The sequence below is a fragment of the Numenius arquata genome, chromosome 5, assembly GCF_964106895.1.
Source record: "Numenius arquata chromosome 5, bNumArq3.hap1.1, whole genome shotgun sequence".
Classification (NCBI taxonomy): domain Eukaryota; kingdom Metazoa; phylum Chordata; class Aves; order Charadriiformes; family Scolopacidae; genus Numenius; species Numenius arquata.
The window spans coordinates 39,176,845-39,197,996 of record NC_133580.1 but is presented as its reverse complement, the minus strand read 5'-3'; positions in this window follow the sequence as shown (position 1 = coordinate 39,197,996).

The following is a 21,152-nucleotide window of genomic DNA, read 5'->3' as shown; positions in this document are numbered from 1 at the left end:
TTATGAATCATGATTTTAATGAATTATGAATCATCGTTTGATAAAAAACAAACACCCAGAGATGCCAAAAGTAACCTATCAAAGCATAATAATAAAGGAGATGGAAGCACACAGGAAGACAAACATTTAGAGCTAAAATGTGATTAATCTGAATATTTATGGCTAATAAACCACCCTCACAACTAATGTACTTTTAATTTGTATCATTTTCGTGTGATTTAGTATATAGCATTTGAGATAATAGAACTGTAGCTTGCTAATTAAAAAAAAGGAGCAATTGGAGACTATGGCATAGGTAACAATAATGTTTTAATTAACCGTAAAGTACATCATTAAATAATCTGAGAACTTTTTCACTCTTAAAAAAATACTGGCACATCAGAACTAGTAGTTAGTATTTCTCTTTGCACAATGCTATTTGGGACAGTGGGACCACAGCGTTCTAACCATAGTTGGCTGCAGTGCAGGCAGAAAACACCAGAACTGAAGAAATAATCTATAATGAAGAACTTGTTCTGCAAACGAATCATTTTCTCATTATGGAACACGATAATCAAGATTCTTAGTAATTTAATCATTCTTTAATTATATTGGATTTGGGGAGGAAAGGTGTTCCATTTTTTAACCATCCAGGTTCACTGATGGCCAATTCTTTCCTGCAATTTCTCATCATTTAAAGTACTTGGATTAGTTGCTGCACAGATCAGTTCTGTAAATGTGAACTCTTTGGCTACAAATTCACCTCAGGGGAAAGTCAAAAGTAGCTTTGAAAGTACCCGTACATAAACTATGCTATTTCATTTTTCATGAACACATCACATTTAAAATTTAATTATTTGCATGTTAGTTGAAAACAGAAAAAAAAAAAAGATACTAGTTTGAATTTTAATGTAAACGCATAGTCACAGGAGTTGTGTTATTCATCCTCCTCTGAAAAATAAATTTAGTCAACATTACAACTTTATATTGCTGTAACTCAGGCTGGTCCCACGGTAATACAGGCTGTTGAATATACTACAAGATTTCCTGTTTCTAGAAGTCACCAGTAAAGATCCAGGGCATATGCTGAACATGCTGTAACCATCCTGGACAGCAAAAATATTATATGTAGCTCCTTTCTGCCCCACGCTGCCAGGAACAAGATTGGGAAAAATGACCAAAGTTGAATAGAAATACCTGCTCTGATATGGGGAATACCTCACCCCAGATAGTTCCCCTTGTCTGGCAGCCCCAGAGCATGGGTCTGGGAACAAGCACCCAGGGATGGGGCCAAGGTTGGATGATCTCTCCAGAGCTGCTACTGGTGCTATTGGAGCCCTCACCATACTGAATCCTGACTTAAGGCACCAGGGAAAGAGAAAGGGAAAACACATGCTTTTCTAGGAGTGTAATGTAGTGTGCATCCTGTAATTAGTTATGGAAGGAGAAGGGAAAGCACAGTCACCTGGTAATGATCCGTGGTGAATTACCTGGGTCCTCCCAGAAACTAGTACTTTGGCATTGCATTGCATGAGGTTTAACGAACATGCCAGCTCACATCAGCCCCTGATGGAGCCTAAATATAGGCTACAGTCACACTGATCTTTCTTTTTGCTTCTTGGTGTATGTGCTTACAGACTAATATAGAGATCTCTTTTTGCTTTGATTTATGCTATACCATGCTCTCCTTCTTCTCTCTCTCAATACTCTGGATAATGTAAAATTAACTCCGTGCCACGAGATACAGAATAGTAATAATGCAACACAGTGGTTAAAAATCACACCATAGACTTAAAAGACAGACAATCAGCTACCGGCAACAAATTGCCCTGAACTGCAATTTAAATTTAGTCTAAATGTCAGAAAAGATGGATGCTTTAAAGACTGTGGGTAAGCTACAGCTTTGCCATTTGTCTCAGTGTGAGTATTATCCTGGAACAAGTCAGGAAACAGGCTGTAATTGGAGCCACTGTTCTTTCATTGATTACTTTCTCTGACTCCTAAGTGCGTATCGCAGAGGGGAAAGGCAGGAGAATAAATTCAATACGTTGTTTCTGTGCAAAACCTAGGACTGGATCCATCTATGCTGGTTGCACTCTTCACAAGTCATTTGGACTCTGCTCCTTTGAGTCTGACATTTCTGATCTGAGGGACCTCAGCAGCAGTGACTTCTTCCCTTCACTTCGTGATCAAGTGTGTTAGAAAAATGCTTCATAGAGACAAGGGAAGGGGATTGCTGCTACTCCAAGGTCTGGTATATTTAGACCTCTGTGCCATTTACCATAGTCTTGGTATCAGTTTACTCCCTCCCAGCATCCCTCTGTGTACCCTGGCCAAAAAAACCAAGGGGGTCCAGGTCAGCAGACACTTTTATTTCCTTTTCATCTGCCTAGACACCAGGATATATCTGATCTACCCATGTCAAAAGGGGAAGAGAGGCTTTCATACCTTTTGTCCACTGTGCAGTTCAGGGCTGTGCAACAAGCTTGCTTCAGATAAGTAAATGAAAGAAATAATCTCTTGCATGTGTCCAGATTGGCTGTCTGGCTGACTGACTGCTGGCAGCGTGTCTCTCCCCAGGCAGCCTGCTGACAACCTGACACACATCAGGTGCCTCATTTTCTGTGTGAGTCCCTTTCCTTAGAAACAGGAAAAGAGCGTTTGAAGGCTCCCTGTTGGGCTCACGGCTGGATTTGGGAACCAGACAAGAAGTTACCTGGGGCTGATGTGGCAGACTTTGACATGGCCTCACTTCTTAGGAGACCTCACATCCCAGACAGCAACAGAAGACAGAAGCAACAGTATTGCCGTGGTGCCATATCTCTGACTTCCCCTCAGATGTGTACTGTCAGTAGGACCCAGGATAGGAATAAACAGCTTGCCCTGCAGTCCATGCTGGAGCTAAACACCACAAGCTCTCCTCACCCTTGCCTGTGCCTTCACTGCAAGATGATCTTGAGGAAAATACAGGATTGGGACCAAAATAAAGCAGCAAGAATTTAGCAATGGCTACATAGAATAATAATTAGTAATACCACATTTATATTCACTAATAACTCATGGGAATCAGCCACAAGAATGTATTTTACTATTTGATGTAAATAGTTACTATCATAATAGTTAATAATATTGTTTATATTTTCTTTCCCTACCAGTAACATGCAAATTTGAGTTCTCTTTCCTAGCATTATGGTAGAGGGGTTTCTTTTTTAAAGCTAATTTCCATTTTTTCCCTATTTTCTCTTCTTAAAAGGAGTCAAAACTTCCCTGAAACCTTATAGCTCTGCTGTTCCAGCCTAGACCAGACAGCCAGTTTTGTTTGTTTGCCAGTTAGTGATTTTCTGATGCTGACAGACGTGTGAGAGAGTGATAGATCAAATTAATTCTAATTTCTGAAGTGAGCTGGCATTTGAACCCAGCTAATTTAAAATGTTCTTTCTGTGTTTAGTCTGCCCAAGTAATTTAACTGCAAGTCCCTCTCTTCATACTGTCTTTACAGCTCGGATGGTTGGGTACACCGAGCAATGAGACCTAACTACTTCCTCATTATGGCAAAGAGATGTACAGAAATCAGAAGCTTATGTGCATGCGATTCCCTACATTAATTGCCCACCCTGTTTTACAACAACTTTGTAGAACCATGGGGCCGCTCAGCTTCCCCTTCGTTGGGGGATGGCTCCTCCTCAGCTGGCCACCCAAGGTCCTGGGGGCCATCCCTTGGAGAAGGGTCCTGGAGAGTATGAGCTCCATCCGTCTCCCGAGACAGTTCTCTGTTTGGCCCTATTATTTTCTTGCTCTCCGTGACTCACAAGCCTTGCAATGTTATTTGAATCAGCCTAGCATAAACATTTTTTTAAAACACTCATTTGTCTTTGTTTCCACAGCCGTCCTTTCCAAAACTGCCTTCATTTCTCTCAATTCCTGTCTATGCTATTTCGTCATGAATTTACTTCCAGGCCTCTTTCCAAGGTATCCAAAGGTATTCACACCAGAAAATGGCTTTTTTTAAAGAGCCTCTACAGTTTTCATTTTAAATAATGAAAGCCTAAGATTTTTTTTCAGTGAAAATTTGATTTTTTTTTTTTTAATGGAAAACAGGCACAACCTATAGAAATTGCTTTAATCAAAAATCTCAATTTTTCACTGAAAAAGTTGTCATGTAGCATATTTGACAAGTAAATGTAGGCAGGAGGAGAGTGTCTTTTTTTTTTTTTGACAACACTGGTTTACCATTTCTAGCCTCTTGCAGTTCCTTACACTTTAAATTTACACAATATGAAATCATTGTCAATTATGCTAATCTTTTTAATACACATTCTTAATGTTGATAATACTGTAATCTTTAAGACATTTAATTGTTTTCACATTTTATCTTCCTCCAGGCTTGATAGGCAATGAATCCCTTTCCACACTTTCTTTACTTTTGGGCTTTCCCTTATAAAGCATGTGGTCTTAATACAATTTGACCTAGTTCTGCATCTGTGTAATAAATGCTGTTCTGTAGCCAGCTCTCCTCAACCATTTACTTTACCCTCATCTGATTCTCAGAGGAAAATGGAAAGTCTTCCTATGGCTTTTCAAAGGAAAACCAGCCAATTTTTCCAGTTATCCCACATTCTGGTAGACATAGGTTTTCCCTATAGTTTAGGCTATGTTGAAATAAGGTTAGGAGACTATCATTACATGTTACTGGAACAATGAACAAACAAGATGCCTTAGAGAGCTAGTTACTGATTTTTATTTTAAAGTCATTTTAGTTAGTTCAGAAAGTTTTGCCATTTGTTTTTGAGAACTTGGAAAGCATCCAGATGTCTTGGTAAAGAAAGATTTTTCAATTTCCTCAGAAGTTTTCTTTGGCCAATGCCACTTTCTGTTCAGTCACAGCCCCAGCACTGCCAGTATGGTTATTTGCAGTTATCTCCCCCTTTTCCTATGGAACTGGAGATTGCAGCATTCTCCCGTATACACACATGCCCTTTGCAGCCCATGCCTTTAGTCTTTCTGCAACTCCAGCCACAGCTCTGTGCACAGAATTCACATTTCATCAATTTACAATTTGCCATTTTTAATCACTTCTTCCTAGAGGTTATATGCCTTTAATCCAGTTTCATTTACAGCTATTGCTAACTTTGATATTTCCTTCTGTCTTTTCTTTACGTTCTATTTTGGTTTTGTGATCTGAGACTGAAGAATGCTGTTATCTCTGTTAATAGCGGATGTATTCAACACCACCTTGGGGAGCTTAAGCAGCTCCTAGGACAGCACTTTGAAACTGCGTGGTCTCATATGTTACGTTAGTCATCTTGCAGAAAATTTATATTAAAAATAAATGTGAATTAATACTATTTTTTTTCTAAAGCTGCACTATTTAAATGAGTGTTGTTCCTAACAGAAGTGTATTGTTTACTACTTTGGAGAAATGGTACCAGTATGTGGCAGGTAATAAACAGAAACATTTACCTTAGTAGCAAAGTCTTTTTTCCATAAGCTGCATACATTTATTTTTCTCTTTTGTCATGACACCCTATTACATTTTAGATTTTGTCAAACTCTGCAGAGAATGTATCTAATTTCAGTTTCTACTGCATAGTACTTCAGAGTCCATTACTAGTATAGTACGCTGCCGGTGTCATTCCCAAGCAGCATTGTTTATCAAATCTGTAGCATCCAATGAAGAAATGGACTGTTTCAACACAGTGAATAGAGAGTTTCAAGTGAAAATGGCTTGGGATTCATTCCAACTCTGGGTTTTTTTTGTAATCTAACTTGCTCAATATTTTGATTTTCTTCTTCCTTATCTGTAGTCAGATATTCAATCATTTGCTCCCCCAAACCTTAAAAAATGAAAGAATCATCCCCCTCACATTAGATCAAGTGTATGCACATATTGACCAATTGGATAATAAAGCAGATTAGAAGAGACCATGATCATACAACGTGACGGTACTCTTTAATGAGTCATTTTGAAAAGCATTTGCTTCATTGTCTTTGGTTGCTATTGCTGGCTGGTCACTTCAAGGGTTAGAAAATGCTGAGAACAGAAAGTCCATGGGCAGTCCTACTGCCTACTGTATAATTTGAATTGATTTTTCCTTCTGTGCCATTGGATGCTGCAGCTGCAGAAGGTGACTGTTTTCAGTTTTATACAGAAGATTTTTGCTAGGCATTTTAGGAAAAGAGAAAAATCTCTAATGCACTCCATGGGGTTTTTTTTTGCCCTTACCTGCAGGACTGGTGGTAGGTAGGGAGCCCTGTGCAACTTCCAAGCTAACAGCACTGGGATCTTTATCACAAGTAACAGATCTTCCAGACACTAGGCAGAGAAGTCAAAAATCCAGTAGGAACTATGCCCATAACACCAAGCCAGATCATCCCCATACTGATTAAGTTGTCAGTGCACTTTAGGGAAAGGCAGATCTTTCCCCTCACGTGGTCATCATGCTCTAGCTCTGTCTTGCTGAGGATATGTGTGTGACTGGAAGGTTTCAGATCATTTTACTAGTCTGGTTCATACGTGCTATCAAAGTAGGAGTGGAGGGCCTGGGGTACAAAGTGAAAATGCTTTCAGTGTGCTTTTGAAACAGCTTGGCTATGCTCTGCTCTTTAATCACGATGAATTGCAAAGTGTCAACTAAGTCCTTAAAGAATCAGTAAATGGGAGAACAAGGAGGAGTGACAGAGGCTCCCACTGAAACACAAGGACAGAGGTTGCTCATCCATACTGTACCTTGTGCTCCTTGTTTGTATGTTTATACGAAAAAGAAAAAAACAGATTTCAGAAAATAGAGAGTCAGCTTTAGAAAAACTGATGATTGAAGCAGTGAAAGCATTAGCTTTCTCATTAAATGCTTGTTACTGATAACACTTGACTGACCTATATACTTCTTGAACAAGAAAAAGGTATTTCTAGAGTGCCCGGGGAAATCAGCCGTGGCTAAATTTTCTTTAGATTTCAGAAATTATGTTAATCATTTTATGCCTTCAAGTTTCATAATGTGGTTGGGGTTGGGGCTGAGCTAGGCAGCTGTTACTTATGCTGCTGGTCTCACGCAATGCAGTAGGCTTATTGACTGAATGAGAGCTTCAGCATCTCACCATGGCGTAGTGGTACATTAAAGAGCTGGCTAGCTAAACTGTGTGGTGCCTATGGAAAGTGAGTAAACCCCAAAGAAGATTTGAAATACTGAAAGAGCCAATGCTACAGTACAGAGCCCCAGCATTGTGGAAGAGGGGATCTTAATCTGTATCGACTTCCCACCGCCACTGCCCACCAAACTCCCTGCTGTCCTCCACATGGTGACTTCAGAAGGGACAGGGAGACGCAGGGCTTCTCTGCTCACCAGAAGCAGGGGCATTTGGCACCCTCATTGCTGGTCTCCATGCCCTTGCTCCAGCCAGGAGTGATTGCTAATCTACTTCCCAGAGCGCGGATGCGGCACCAGGCAGGGGAATGCAAGGTGATGGGGCACAGTACTGTTTTCCATTCTTTTCCACAGGACTTCACCGGTGCTTTGAGTGGAGGAGGATAGCACCTGCAAGAGCTAGACAAAAGGGAATTTTACCACTCCATATCTGAAACTTCAATTTTACCTGTATTGTGGAGAAACCTTGAGTCAGCTCCTGCTATGCACGTAACAGTCACATTTAGTTTATGCAGTGTGATATTTTTGAACAACCACCAGTGACTTGGGACAGGCAGCAGCTTTAAAGATCAGCCTTTAGCCTTGTCAAAAAAAGGTCATGTCTCAGAATGATCAGACATCCATGACTCAGAACACCAGACATCCAAGTGAATAAACCTCATCCCTCTCCAACCACTTGCTTCAAACCTGCCATCTGACTCCTAGAGGTAGACCTCCCAGGGTTGAGGGGGTGTGCACACATTCTAAGCCCACACTTCTGCACACAGAAGTCCTACCAGAGGACACAGAGAAACCTGGATTATGAGAAATGGCATATAATTGGCAGCATGTAGTATTGGGCTAACTGGCACGTGTCGTACTGCCACTGCCCTTCCTGGACCCAGGGATGCAGAAGACAAGTTCTGTTTTCAGCCATTCACTAATGCCAGCCCAGCATCTTTCAAAAGCACCATATTCATAGCGACAGTAATAACTACAGACAGCAGAGGAAAGATTTGGAAGCAGCAGTATTTTCCCATTAGATTCTCGTGTCTCAAATAATGAGATGCTTGATGCCTGCCTTTTGCTGATAGCTGGCCTGCTGCTTGCTTTTATAAGAAATTATTTGCTGACGAAAAGCCAAGCAGCAAAATGCTGAATGTATTACTATGTAATTTCATGTGAAAAGAGATAAAAACAGCCTGTATCCTTGAATAATAACTAAATATTGATTTTCTAGTAGTTGTTTTATCTTCACCCAAATCATCATTTATTGATGGAGACAGTTCAGTCTCTGGTTTAAATAGGGTTTGCTGAAGTTTATGTAAAGTGTACATACTTTGTATGTCTACCTGTAAAACCTTTATATATTAGAGTAGTTGCATTGTTGCTTATGTGATACCCTAATAGCTCTTTAAATAGTCAGCAGTAAATGGGAATATGGTAAATATGACAGGGAGAGAAACTAAGAAAATGTATTTGAAAATATGATACTCATGAAGTCATTATATTGTTATGTTACAGCAATATAATGATAATCTATAGACTAAATGCAGAAAGGATGGACTGACTCGTTTGCCACCAATTTCTTTTTCATATTTTCTAGAGCTGCTAGCACAAAAATTCAAGACATAAATCTACACCTTCTGTTCAGTGTATATTAGGGTAGTAACCGGTATGTGGAAGACTGGGGCTGACAGAAGCTAGGCACCAGCTGCTGAGCTGCTCCAAATGTGGGGAGGTGACCTATCCTGGTTGTGAAAGCCAACCCAAAGCTGTGCAGAAGTCTGGGGGAGTCACCGTGGAGGAGCAAGCTGTAGTTCAGCCCTTGCCCCTTGCCCTTTACTCCCCCTGGCCCCTGGGTGTGAGTAGTAATGGCTTTATGCAAACCGGCCTCTCCCTACTTCTCTTACAGTGCAGCTTTAGATAAGCAATTGGTTGGTGGGTTTTTTATCAATAGGCACAAGGTGATGGTATTTCAGGCCTTGTGGTGAAGCTCTTGGGCTTTGCTTGTTGAGGAAGGCAGCAAATAAAATCGACAACAATTCAGATGAAAAGAAACCAAAGGAACATTTGTCCTTTGTGCAACACATATTTAAACCTTGAAACGCTTGGCCTTGGAGAGTGTTAAGTATTTGAATAGGATTAAAAGGCAAGACAGGTTTGCTTGGACAAGTTTGTGCAATTGAAATCTAACAATTTTGTAGCATTCAAGCATTTATTTAATATAGAGATATTACCTACACCCAGTGGGTATAGCTCCCCAGAAAACAGAAAGTATTGAGGGGAGTTGTCACTATATGCCTGCTTTGTTGTTATTCTCCCCCTTTCACATCAGTTATTCACTCTTTCTGGCCTTTTGAGGTTAAACAGACCTTTGATCCAACCTTGTCCAGCCATTCTGATTCTCCAAGAAAATGAACTCTTGCACTTTGTAGCTAATTTTCTGTGTGACCTTCTACATATAGGGTGCAATCTCCGATATAGGCAATACAAATGATGAAGAATTTGACTTGTTATCCTACTTGAGTCTTACCTTATGTGTATATATGTCACATTGAGTCCATGTTCGGCAGAGAGTTCAAGTTTCTGAGTCATCTGCAAGGGAAGCTGAATAAATTGGTGTATGGGGCACCAAGAAGTAAAAACTAAAGCAGAGAATCTAGGTTCACCTACCTCCTAAAAATAAATAAATAACTAAATCTCATTTTTTACTCTCTTAGCTGTTCCAAACCGAAATTGCAGAGTTCTGTCTACGAGATTTTAAGAAGCAGGATTCGCCATTATTTGAATTCTTATAACATGTAAAATTACTCCCTTCCACTGCAAGGAAGAAAATGATGAAATGAAAGTAAGTTCTCTTGTTAGAAGTTACTCTTAAAGTAAAATCCTAAAATGTTCATTATTAATGAAAACCATCAAGAAATCTCTTCTGGCTGCATTACAATGTGAAAACGTTATTGGAAATAGGTGTTTCTCAAGAGAACAGACAAGAGGTTTTGGTTTTCCTTAGCCATTTTATTACTCATCAGTCACCAGCTGAGTTAGCCCACTCATCTGCTGCATTAGAAGTACCTTAAGGCTGCCGAGGCCCGAAGAACACAAGAATTAGTGTCCACATACATAAGGTTCTACATTATCACCAAAACCCATCAAAAAATGTAGTGAAATTATGTCACAATATGAAAACTAGCTCCCAGAATGGTGCTTTTCTTTTACAGTAACTTTTGGGATGGATGCCTTCTCAGCTTGTTAGTAAATCCATCTGGAGATTGGCTTTAAATGGATGTCCACCTGCTAGCGTAATGTCTCAATAAGAGAACCAACAAGTGTTAGCCTTCAGAGCTGATGGATGTACTACAGGAAGAAGTAAGAATTTAGCCAGGAAATGCCTAAATTCTGGAAATATCACCTGCACCATTAACCTGAATCCAGATGGAGCACTGTCATTCATATGTGATATATCTGTCTGGAAGATCAATGACTGTAGTTATAAAATCCACCAGTTTTGAGGCAGGAGGGACCCCATCCTGGGAAAGATGCTGCATATTTTCTTCTCCTTTCTAGCACATTTAAATGCCAAGTAAAATTGTTTTCTTACAGGAACGTGTGCCACAAAACATACTCGTTGGGCCAACTTCTGCTCCGCTGCACTGTAAAGAAATGGAATAATTTAAGTAGGAATAAGTGAGAGCAACGTATTGCCCAAAAGATGTGCGAGCGCAAGCATTTGCAAAAAATCAAGGCTGTAGCTTTTCAGGAAATGGTTATAACAAAAGGAAAAATTTGATTTCAGCAATGTTTTGATCATTTCTTTACATGGTGTAATGAAAGAAACCCAAACAACATATTCTATTTCTTACTCACTAGGGCAAATGAATACAATTAAATTACAAAGAGAAAGATTCACACCTACAGATGTTTTTTCATGCTTTTTTTACTTTTGTAAAAAGTAAATGTTTTGGCAGTTTCATGTTTTTTTACTTTTTCATCTGGTGAACTCCTACTGATCTTTTACTACTGTTGACTTATTGTCTGTATGTTTTACTGAGAAAATATCTCAATATCTCCACCCCACTTGAGCCTGTACCTCTTGTAATTTCCACAGGCTCTTATGATACTGTCGCTGGCTGCTTACTTTCTGCCAGTTCCAATGAAAAAGAGCCCCAGGTCACAGAAAACAAGCAGGACTTCATGAACGTCTTTTCTGTTGTTCTTTCTTTCAGAGAAAGAAGAAAAAAAAAGGAAAAAAGCTTTACCTAAGTTTGACTATTTCGTCTCTGTTTCTATGGGAACAAGAACAGATGAAGGAGCAACTGCCAGCCATCAGCTGGATTACAGAAACTCTGGCCAACACAACTGGCTGCTGCTGAGGAGCACCAGATTCCATCTGGATTGTCCACTGGGTTGCTAAATTTGAAACGGTTTCATCTTGAGGTGAGGAGAAACGGGGAACTTCATCAGGTTTAAATAATGGTGAACATATTTTTCCCTGGGGTCTCTTCAAATCTTGTGATTATCAGGACAAGCTCAGCATAAAATATTTTTTTACTGAGAGAAAGAGCACAAAGACAAGTGAGACCTTTCTGCTTAGGTGATTGAATGCCCTTGGACTTTTTTTCAATTTTTATAATATTTACAAAGTATGGAGACCAGTGAATACCACCATTAATATAGGTATGTCAACTCGAACACACAGCTGAGTGAAAAGGGCACCAAGTAGATACAGGATTAACATGTCTGGGAAAAGGCTCTTTTTATCACCCTCCCCTGACCATAGCTCCAACCTCTGACTCTCTCTACTACCACACCAAACAGCTGTTTTTTTAAAAAGTTTAACCTTCTGGCTCCACTTCTCTACGCTCTACTGCTCCACTGCTCCTTTCTATCCCCATACTGTGTATCTTCAAGCTCCTTTGCAAAAAATCCCTTATCTTCTTGTAATCCTGGTCTCAGGCATTTCCATTCCTCCTAAACTCGACCTTCCACCCCAGCCATCAGTTACTCACCAGCCTTTCTTCCCATGTGCCCATTGCTGCTGGCAGCTGAGGTGACCGTAGCACCGGCTGCTCTGGCTTGCAGAGCCTGTTTCCCCTCTGTTCTCCATCCTGCTTCAGGAGGGATCTCAGATAAGAGGACTCAAGTTGCATTTACTAATAATCCATCCAAAGTAAGTTCCAAAGAGAGAAAAGTAGGGCATATGAATTTTTTTTTTCCTAGTGCTAATGTAGTGCATTTCTTTTTATTGCCTCCACCTGGAATTGAGCTTGTGAAGGGAAGTTCTTCAGGCTGATGCCACAATGGAGTATAAATGGGCTTAGCATTACGACATGCAGTGGAGCTACACTGACCTAATTTATGGGAGTTGAGAATCTGGTCAGCAGCTTTACAGCACCTACTGTTCTGTTTGTGCTCTGCTTCAGAAAACACTGAACAGGAGTGTTTAGCTACATTTGCTGCCAGCAAAAGAGTGCATAATATAGATTTCTGCATGAGAAACACCCTTCTTTCCCAATGGTTCATTCCATTGTCTTCAGGTACATTTGCCAAAGCCTGACTTCTTTCTCTCGTTTTTCTTATAACATCCCACCCACATTAAGCATCTCTCAGAAAAAAAAAAAAAAAAAGATACTCAAATCTCTGTCTTAGGCAACTAATATTGTTTTATTAAACATAAATAAGTGAGGGTAAAATAAGATAGTTTGCCTTTAGTTCTGTCTATGCAAAAGAATATTTTGGTCTGGTATAATTTTACAGAGTTCAGAAGAGCTCTTCAGCATGGATTTACAAACCAATCATGACCTCAAGTGGCATGCTGTTCATCTGAATAAAATACCTGCCAAAGTACAGTAGGATTGAAGTACTCCTGAGTTGCTAGGTGCCACAGTGTTCAGATCTAGCAGGGTCTGCATTAAGTGTTTCCAAGATTATAAGCAATGGGAACACATCTGTGCCTTAATAGCCTACATCTCCCTTTTACCAGTCCTGCAGTCACATTATAAAAATATACCAGGAGCACTACTTAGGACCATATTTTTAAAATGAGATGTTGTAAAAATCAATTAAGCTGTGTGTATTAAAGAAAAATGAAAACCCAACAAACTGTTGAACTCTAATAACCAACTCTCCCTGTATAGGTTCTGTACTTCTTTAAGGCTGGATGATGAAACTAGGTTGTTTGTGTTCAGGGTTGGCTTTCAGCTCTTTCCTCCTGAAAGGTGTCTAGTGAGAAACTAGAAATCTGCAGCAGGCAAAGGCTCTCAGCAGCCTCTGAGAGGATCAGAGTCTACATGTGGCTGTATATGACTGCCAGACATCATAAAAATGAATTCATATGCCCCTATTTCAAATGCTGCCTGTGCCAGGCTTGTTTGGGTTTTTTAATTGCAAAAGCAATTTCATGGTGTTTTGAAGAAACCAATTCCGTGTTTTGTATCCATGTTATTGAAGAGGATTGTTTGGAAATGAGAGTCAGCAACATCCTTCTAGGGGAGGAAGGATGAGAGCTGTCTTGCCTAAAGACTCAAGCCACCCAAGGTATTTCTGAATATTAAAGCCTGATTTATTGGCAGCCAGGAGAGAAGTACCCAGGAGTGATCAGTAAAGTGCCTCAGGAAATGAGGCAGAGGTAAAAGCCTGGCCACATGGAGGACCTTCCCTAGTGTCATGCTTTTCAGGAAGGTTATTGTGGCGAGTTTCTTAACAGGTGCTACAGACAAATACATGGTGTCTGAAATACCATGGAGATACAGAAAACAATGCCCACTTTTTCCAAATGACGCTGCTAAAAGCCACTCTTCATTGACATCCTAAGATGTAGGCACCACCATAAGGAAAGAAGTGTGGGAAACCACACAAACTGCATGCTTTCCATTGACTTTGCTAGATGCAGCCTTAGGGAGACCTACTGAAGGATTGGGCTCTTGAGGGACTGGTTATTCAGACTTGTTGCATCCTCACGGATGAACCAGAACTTCACCAAGGACAATCAAGCATCTGCAAGCTTTCCAGCCTGAGAGTGCTCCAGCCTGAGAGGGTATATGCTTACTTAAGGTTGCAAAGCAGCTAGGCAAAATAAAGACTCACTACTTGGTCACCTCCAGTGAGAGTGGTCCCATGAAATTTCAGCCAGATGCTGCTGATCCTTCCATGCAGCTGAAGGAGTGCAGGCAACGTGAGCCAAATACACGCATATATAAGGGGATGAAATTGCTTATGGGAAGATTTTCAAAAGAATAAAAGGGATTTGGAAGCCTAAATTCAAAATTGGCTTTCACTGAAATTTGCCTTCCTCCATCTCTTAGCTCTTTTTGGTAACAGAAGATGGTAGCCATCCATCACAGTCCAGCAGTAAGCACATCAGCTTGCAGTAGTTCAGATACAAACACCAAGGGTCACATGCCCACTGGTACAAAGATCAGAAGTGTGGTTCAGCCTGTTTGTGTTGGAAAAAGCAGCCCTAATAATTTACCTCTTTAATCAGCAACTGTGATACTGGATAGCTGGAAATTTAGTGGAAAAACATGAATTCAGTTTCTAATCTGAAATTATCAACATAAGTAAAGAACAAAAAAAGGCATCAGCGCTCTGACCTTCCCCATTTTACCTGTTTTTCTTTGACAAGTCAGCATTTCATTTACTTTAAACAGGAAGCCCTGCTGTGATAGCGTTGTAGGTCTGTTTGCATTGTTGGCTCTTCCCTGCTGTTTAAATGTCAGTTGCTTTGGATTTGCAAAGACATAAGCCTGTAAAACAGTCTGTGAAGGACTGTCACTCATAAATCCCAAAAGGAAAATCCCTTTTGTAGCAAACTGGGTGGGGAGATGGGAAACAAAAGGTGAAAGAAGGGGTATTTCAAGGATACTGCAGTGTTGTCATCATCGGACGCAAAGGTATGTGTATTTTGTTCCCCAGGAACCTACCCTTTCAGCAGCAAAGCCCACACAAGGAGCACTCATGTGCACCAGAACGGACAAACAGCTTTCTGTGTAACAAGACAAAATAGGTAAGCAAAACACCTTTTTGAGCCAAAGTTCAGTATCTTTCAAGTTACACGACTGCCAGGAGGCATGAGTGGTACGGACTGCCTCACCCTGCCTTCTTGTCCTGTCAAGCACCCATGCAGCTCTTTCTGCTGATTTATTGCTACTGAATTACTGGGTTTTGCATAGTGATTTGAAGTAGTTGTTGAAGTTGTAGGCATGGGGGTTTTATACAGAAATCAAGATTTAAGCATTATGTAGCCAAAGACTCTAGTCTCCTTTATAGTACCAAGCTATACGTATACCTAGCTACCACAATATATCCCATACATATATTCTCACAGAGAGCTAGAAAATTTCTGGCATCACCTGTATTATGTCTCAGAGAAGTAGTAAACTAAGCAATAAAAATGAAGGATTGGATTTTTTTTTTTTTTAATGGATTGGAATAGCTATATTCCACTATAGGAAAATCAGAGAAGCCAGAAATGAGCTGTAATCATACATATGCTACACATGCATATGAGATTATGAAGTGTTCTAAGAGTTTTTCAGGAATAGCTAAATAATAAACATGGAGTAAGGTTAGAGGAAGTTACTGTCTGATCTTATAGCCCAAGCTAGAAGAAGAGATTAAGAGAGACACTAGGCAGTAGTTTATCAAGAATAAGCCGACAGACCATTGGGGCTTCCAGCTAACTTAAGAGTCAGAAAGGCAGCTTCTCCTGATGTTTAAAATCAGCATTCATAGCATAGGCACAAGTGCTAAAAGGGAAAGGATGATGAATGGGATTGATAAACCTGCAAGCATCCTTTTAGGGTGCATTTCCAGTTTAGGCTTTTGAATAGCAATTATGGAGGGCATTACTTTTCATTTCAATTTATGTCCTTAATCAATTATACAGAGTTGGATAGCAGCCCTTTTGATTCCCCATTAGAAGAAAGAAAGTAAATAAAAATGAGGATCCTGAATGTAATGAGTTCTCTTTCTTTCTTTTTTCACCTTTGATTCCAGTTAACTGAGCGAACCATGGATTTTCAAATCTGAAGGAAGCAAACTTGCTGTACACAGTGAGGCTGCCTTTGTTATTGTCTAACCCCTTTCCTCATTTCTAGTTCTGCTTGTCCTGCCAGTTATTCCTCTGGCTTAAGGTGACTCATGTTGGATCTCAACACCATAAACTGTGCATCCCTGTCGCTAAAGTTTCACCAGTCACCTACAGAAGCTGGATTTAATGTCATTCAGCTGGGGTTTCTTAACCCTTTCATGTCATACTGACTAGTATGAATTCCATAATGTTTTGTGTTGCCATGTCCCTCTACTGCAAGAACCATGCAAGTAACCATTATCTCTAAGCTTACACAGTACTTAGGTTTTAAGGCCTTTCAGACTGAAATCTCACTTTGTTTTATACAGATAGAGACAGATAGAGATAGATAGAGATAGAGATAGAGATGATAGAGATAGAGATGATAGAGATAGATAAGAGACAGAGATCATATACAGATACACATAGACATACATGCACAGTTCATACCTGTTACAGTAGCCGTGCAAAGCAAATAAACAATAACAACAATAATGAATCAGACTGGCCATATAGACAAGAAGACAGAAATATTTTGGGTTTTCATATTTTTGTTTTCAGAGAGCTACATCATCCTAGTGTTAGCTCTGCTATTTGTTCACAGCAACCACAACTATATTACTAAGTTAGGTTGGTGTTTGAGTACAGTACTCAGAAAATCCTTGCTGCCTACATATTGCTTTACCCTTTGTAGAAGGATGGAGAATCTCCTTCTCTATGCAGGGAAATTCAGACACAGGGCCTATAGCTCAATAAAACTGGGCAGTGCACTGTTCTTCTGGCCCTGTGGTCAGATAACGTATACTGGCAGTAGCTCTCCTAGAAATCTTGTGGTATTTAGCCTTAAGTCTCCTCTACACCTTGTGTGGTATCCCTCTGTCCCTCAGACATATCTCCAGAGACTCTGGAGTCAGGAAAGCTGTACTGCAGACCACTAGGGAAGGGTTTTCATAGTGTGAACCCGTGGGTGTGTGCTGTACACCCTGAGAGGTGGCACTGAGGGCATGCTTGAGGTCCTCTCACTGTCCGTGATAGGACAGTGCTGGAGAACAGAGAGAACTGTATTGGTCTTGGCCACACAATCTACTGGGAACAGTCTGCTGCATGTGTGCGTAAGCTCTGTCTGGGAGAGTGTTAGTTGGCAGAGTCCAAAACAGTGCCAAGGAGCATGTTAATTCAGTGGTGTGGACTATGGGCAGCATACTGCTCAGCTTCACTTTCTATTCTTGTTTTATTTAGCAAAATACTTGTAATCGGAGGGACTCCCAGCCTGTTTCTACAGATAGTGTGGAAGCCTTCAGCTTCAGCCATCTGGCATAGCAAGCTGCGCCCACACACAGGCTCACAGGCAGTGAGCGTGGACCACAAGACACTCAGCAACCCTTTTACTTGTCTGTGCCCTGGTTTCCCCATCTCTGGTACAGGGACAGTAATGCTCCCTCTCTTTTGCTAAGGGCGTCGATATCTTTGGACAAAAAAATTGAGAAACATTGGGGTGAAATACAGTCCACACAGTTAAAATCAGTATTGATGTAGTGATTTCTTAGAGGATCTTCATTGTTTTCCACAGTATTATTCCAACAATTAAAAGGAAAGTTTTATCAGAAACATTTATCTCCAGAAACAGCATTTATAGTAAGGCTTGTAAGAATTTCTTACAGGAAAAGACTTCTGAGTTTAATAAGTGGATCTAGTAGAGTTATGCTTTTTGCTGACCTTGTCTGAAGAAAAAAAAAAAAAAAGTCCTAAGAAAATTGATAAAGCCAAATTCATGTTTTAATTTAAAAAAATCTATAGTCTTCAGCTTTCATTATAAAGCATCTTTTCAATCTTAGGTATGAAATATTATTTGTTTGTGTGCTTGCCTCTTGTAAGTAATAGTGTCATTTTCTCAAAGTATGGTATTTGTAAAACTTTATTTTTGCAGCCTTATTTTGCGGTCTAATTTCAAAATAATCAGCTGGTGGTTATATAGTTTTAAAACTCAAGAATGCATCCACACACAAAAAGCTGCTGCATGGTTCTGTGAGGTTGTGCTGCTGCACACTCACGTCCCACCACAGCTGCATCCAGCTCTGCCTTAAAGTATTTATGTTTTGCCATAACCACCTGTCAGCCAGCGTTTCTGTCAGTACAAGAACATTATCACTTCTTACGTGTGAAATATTCTTCCCCACAGATCCCCCTGCCAGTTCAGTTCTGGTACCAGCAGGACGGCTGATGGAAGCATGGGGCAGAAACACACTGTGGCAGTGGTGGAGTCTCCAGCACTTGCCTTACATATTATTACAAAGTGGCCGTCAGCTTTTGGTGCCTTGGGGCATGTCAGTGCTAGGGGCAGCAGAAGATACCAGAGCTAGCCTTAATCTAGCACAAAGGCACGCAGGATGGGCCAGCCTGAGGGGAACTCTGCCACGGCCACAGTGTCACCAGCCCAGCCTAACTGACCGAGAGCTGTCTTAGCTCTCCCTGTGCCGGTACGCAGCGCACTGTCCATGTGCTCAGTACAGGGATGTCTGTGGATGTGTACTGTCAGCTGTCCCTGAGCTCTGGAAGCTGGTCCACAATGAATTTGAGAGGCAGCAGATGTGTGGCACTTGCACACTGACGCTCTGTGGGGTCATCCACATCAGGGTGTAACTGAGACAAAACATCACCAAACTCAACATGCGTTGTCCTCACAGTGGCGTAAACAGAGATACAAAGCACTGAGAAACTGATTCACACATCCCCAAGCCCAACTGCTGGGAGCAATCCTCACAATCCACGGGGAAGGGTGTCTCTGCTTCAGCCTCTGTCTTCAGGTTTGTTTTGGTGAGGAATAGCTGCGTAACTGTGGTCATGCCCTGCTAGGATGGCCTTGCCCTGAGCCAGCATGCAGTGAGAGCAGGGCTAGCTGTTTCACCAGCTTGGTTACCTTAAATAAGCTAAAAAGTTAAAAAGTTACAGTGCTGCCAACAAACTTTGAAGTCCAATTGGGTACAAACAATTCTAATCTTGGTGGATGCCAGTAAGTAGAAGAATTGCCCTAGATGTCTACTTTTCTGTGCAGCCTAGAAGGGATAGAAATAGTTTGGCCCCATGGATGTGTAAGGGAAGGTTCTACTGATGAAAATATCGTGTACAGCAGGGTTAGTAGATTATGAGAATTGTGAAGTATACAAATAAAAGTCTGTTTCATATAAACTCCAGCTGTGTAAATTCAGCTCCAGGTCCAAGAGGCAAACCGCAACCTGTTTCTCCTATGCAGTATCAGAAAAAAAAAATTATAATAATTTTTTCATGCTAAACTGTGCCTCCATCACCAGATATGTAATTCTACAGACTTTAAGCTTTATAACTTGAAGCTCTCTCCTTCCAGAGCAGCTCAGTGAAGTCTGAGAGGGGAAAGATTTTAAGGCAAGCACCAATTTTTTTCATATATCCCATCTGAAATAAGCTTATGAGGAGTATGTATGCATTATTCATCCCATACACCGGATAGAATTAATAAAACATCCATTGCTTCTGATACATTATCAGTATGGAGCTGTTTACTTGTATTGTATTTAGGAGAAATAATGTACAGACACAGGTTTACTTGCTTGAGAACATGATGTGAGTTTTAAAGCTCAAATGATCACAGGAATTTCTCCTCAAAGTTCCTCAGTTTCCCTGGGCAACACTGTCCATTGTGCATACGACTGATCTGTGTCTTCATTTGCCCTGCTTTCATTTTAACACGTTTCTCTCACCGCTTAGACTAAGGGATGAAGGAAAGTCTATAAATCAATTACATCCTCACCAGTCCCTTTCTTGCTCTATCCTGCCTCTTGAAGTAGCCGCTCATCCTCTGACTTTCTTACTCCAGTTTTAGCAGCTTCAGATTTCCTCACTAGCCTTGTATTAATTTTCTTTTAAAATAACACTAAGTTAATATTTTTTAAACGAAGATGAAATATGAAAAACACTATCAATTGCATAAATAAGCATTTATACTGCAGTATTAAAAGCATGGCTTTTTAGCAACCTTGCATAGATTTACATATATCTCCTAGCTTCTTAGGGCAAAGAACCTGTAATTTGGCAAAAAGTAGCTCCCTTATTGTGGAGTGGCATTTATAATGATGATACCAGGTAAATAACTCAGGGATCCAAAGACAAAATTGATCCCTTAAGGTCATTACTTGGATTAATATAAGAAAAATCCCTGAGGGAGTTTAGAAACTATGAAGCAAGGAAATGGATTATACTAATCTGTGAATTCAGTGATTCTTTTGTGGCCTGAGAGATAAAATGCAGATAATATTTTCCATTCAGTTATTACTCTTAGTGTTATTTAACTTGTTATTAATATTTTGGCAATGTATGTATGTCCATTACGCATTTTATACAAGATATGGTTATACCAACTGTGGGGCAACAGAATTATTTCCAACAAACTTAACTCTAACAAACAGCTTCTGCAAAGCTGTGCTGTACAATTCATATATAAATAGACACGTATACTAAACCCATTTGTTGTCCAAGCCCAGTCCCTCTATTTTAATTGCTATGCTCTAAAATGTATTTTTTCTCAGATTCGCAATGATATACTTTCTGCTCAGCCGTGGTCTGCTGCTCCATGTGGAGATCGCAATTCTCAGTGAAGACCATTTACTCATAGTTAGCTGAAAGGGTTCAGCACTGTCCCTACATACCAAAACCCCAGCTTCACTGGCCTCCCATAAGACCCTGGCAAACTTACTCAGGATTACTTCTTCCCTTGTAGTCCAATGGCTGTAGCCCTGAACAGGCAACATGACTTTTAACACTCACCTGGAAGCAGCACAGTGCTGTGCCTGCAGTGCTGCTCCCAAGCTGCTACGTCCTCCTCTGAGGCAAAGCATGAAAGCCTCAGGAGAGCAGACAAGTGCAGCTCTTCTGCCGCCAGGCTTGAGCTGGCTTGTGCCCAGCCAGTGCTGGGAGAAAGTACAGGTGCAGCTGTACATATCTAATTATGT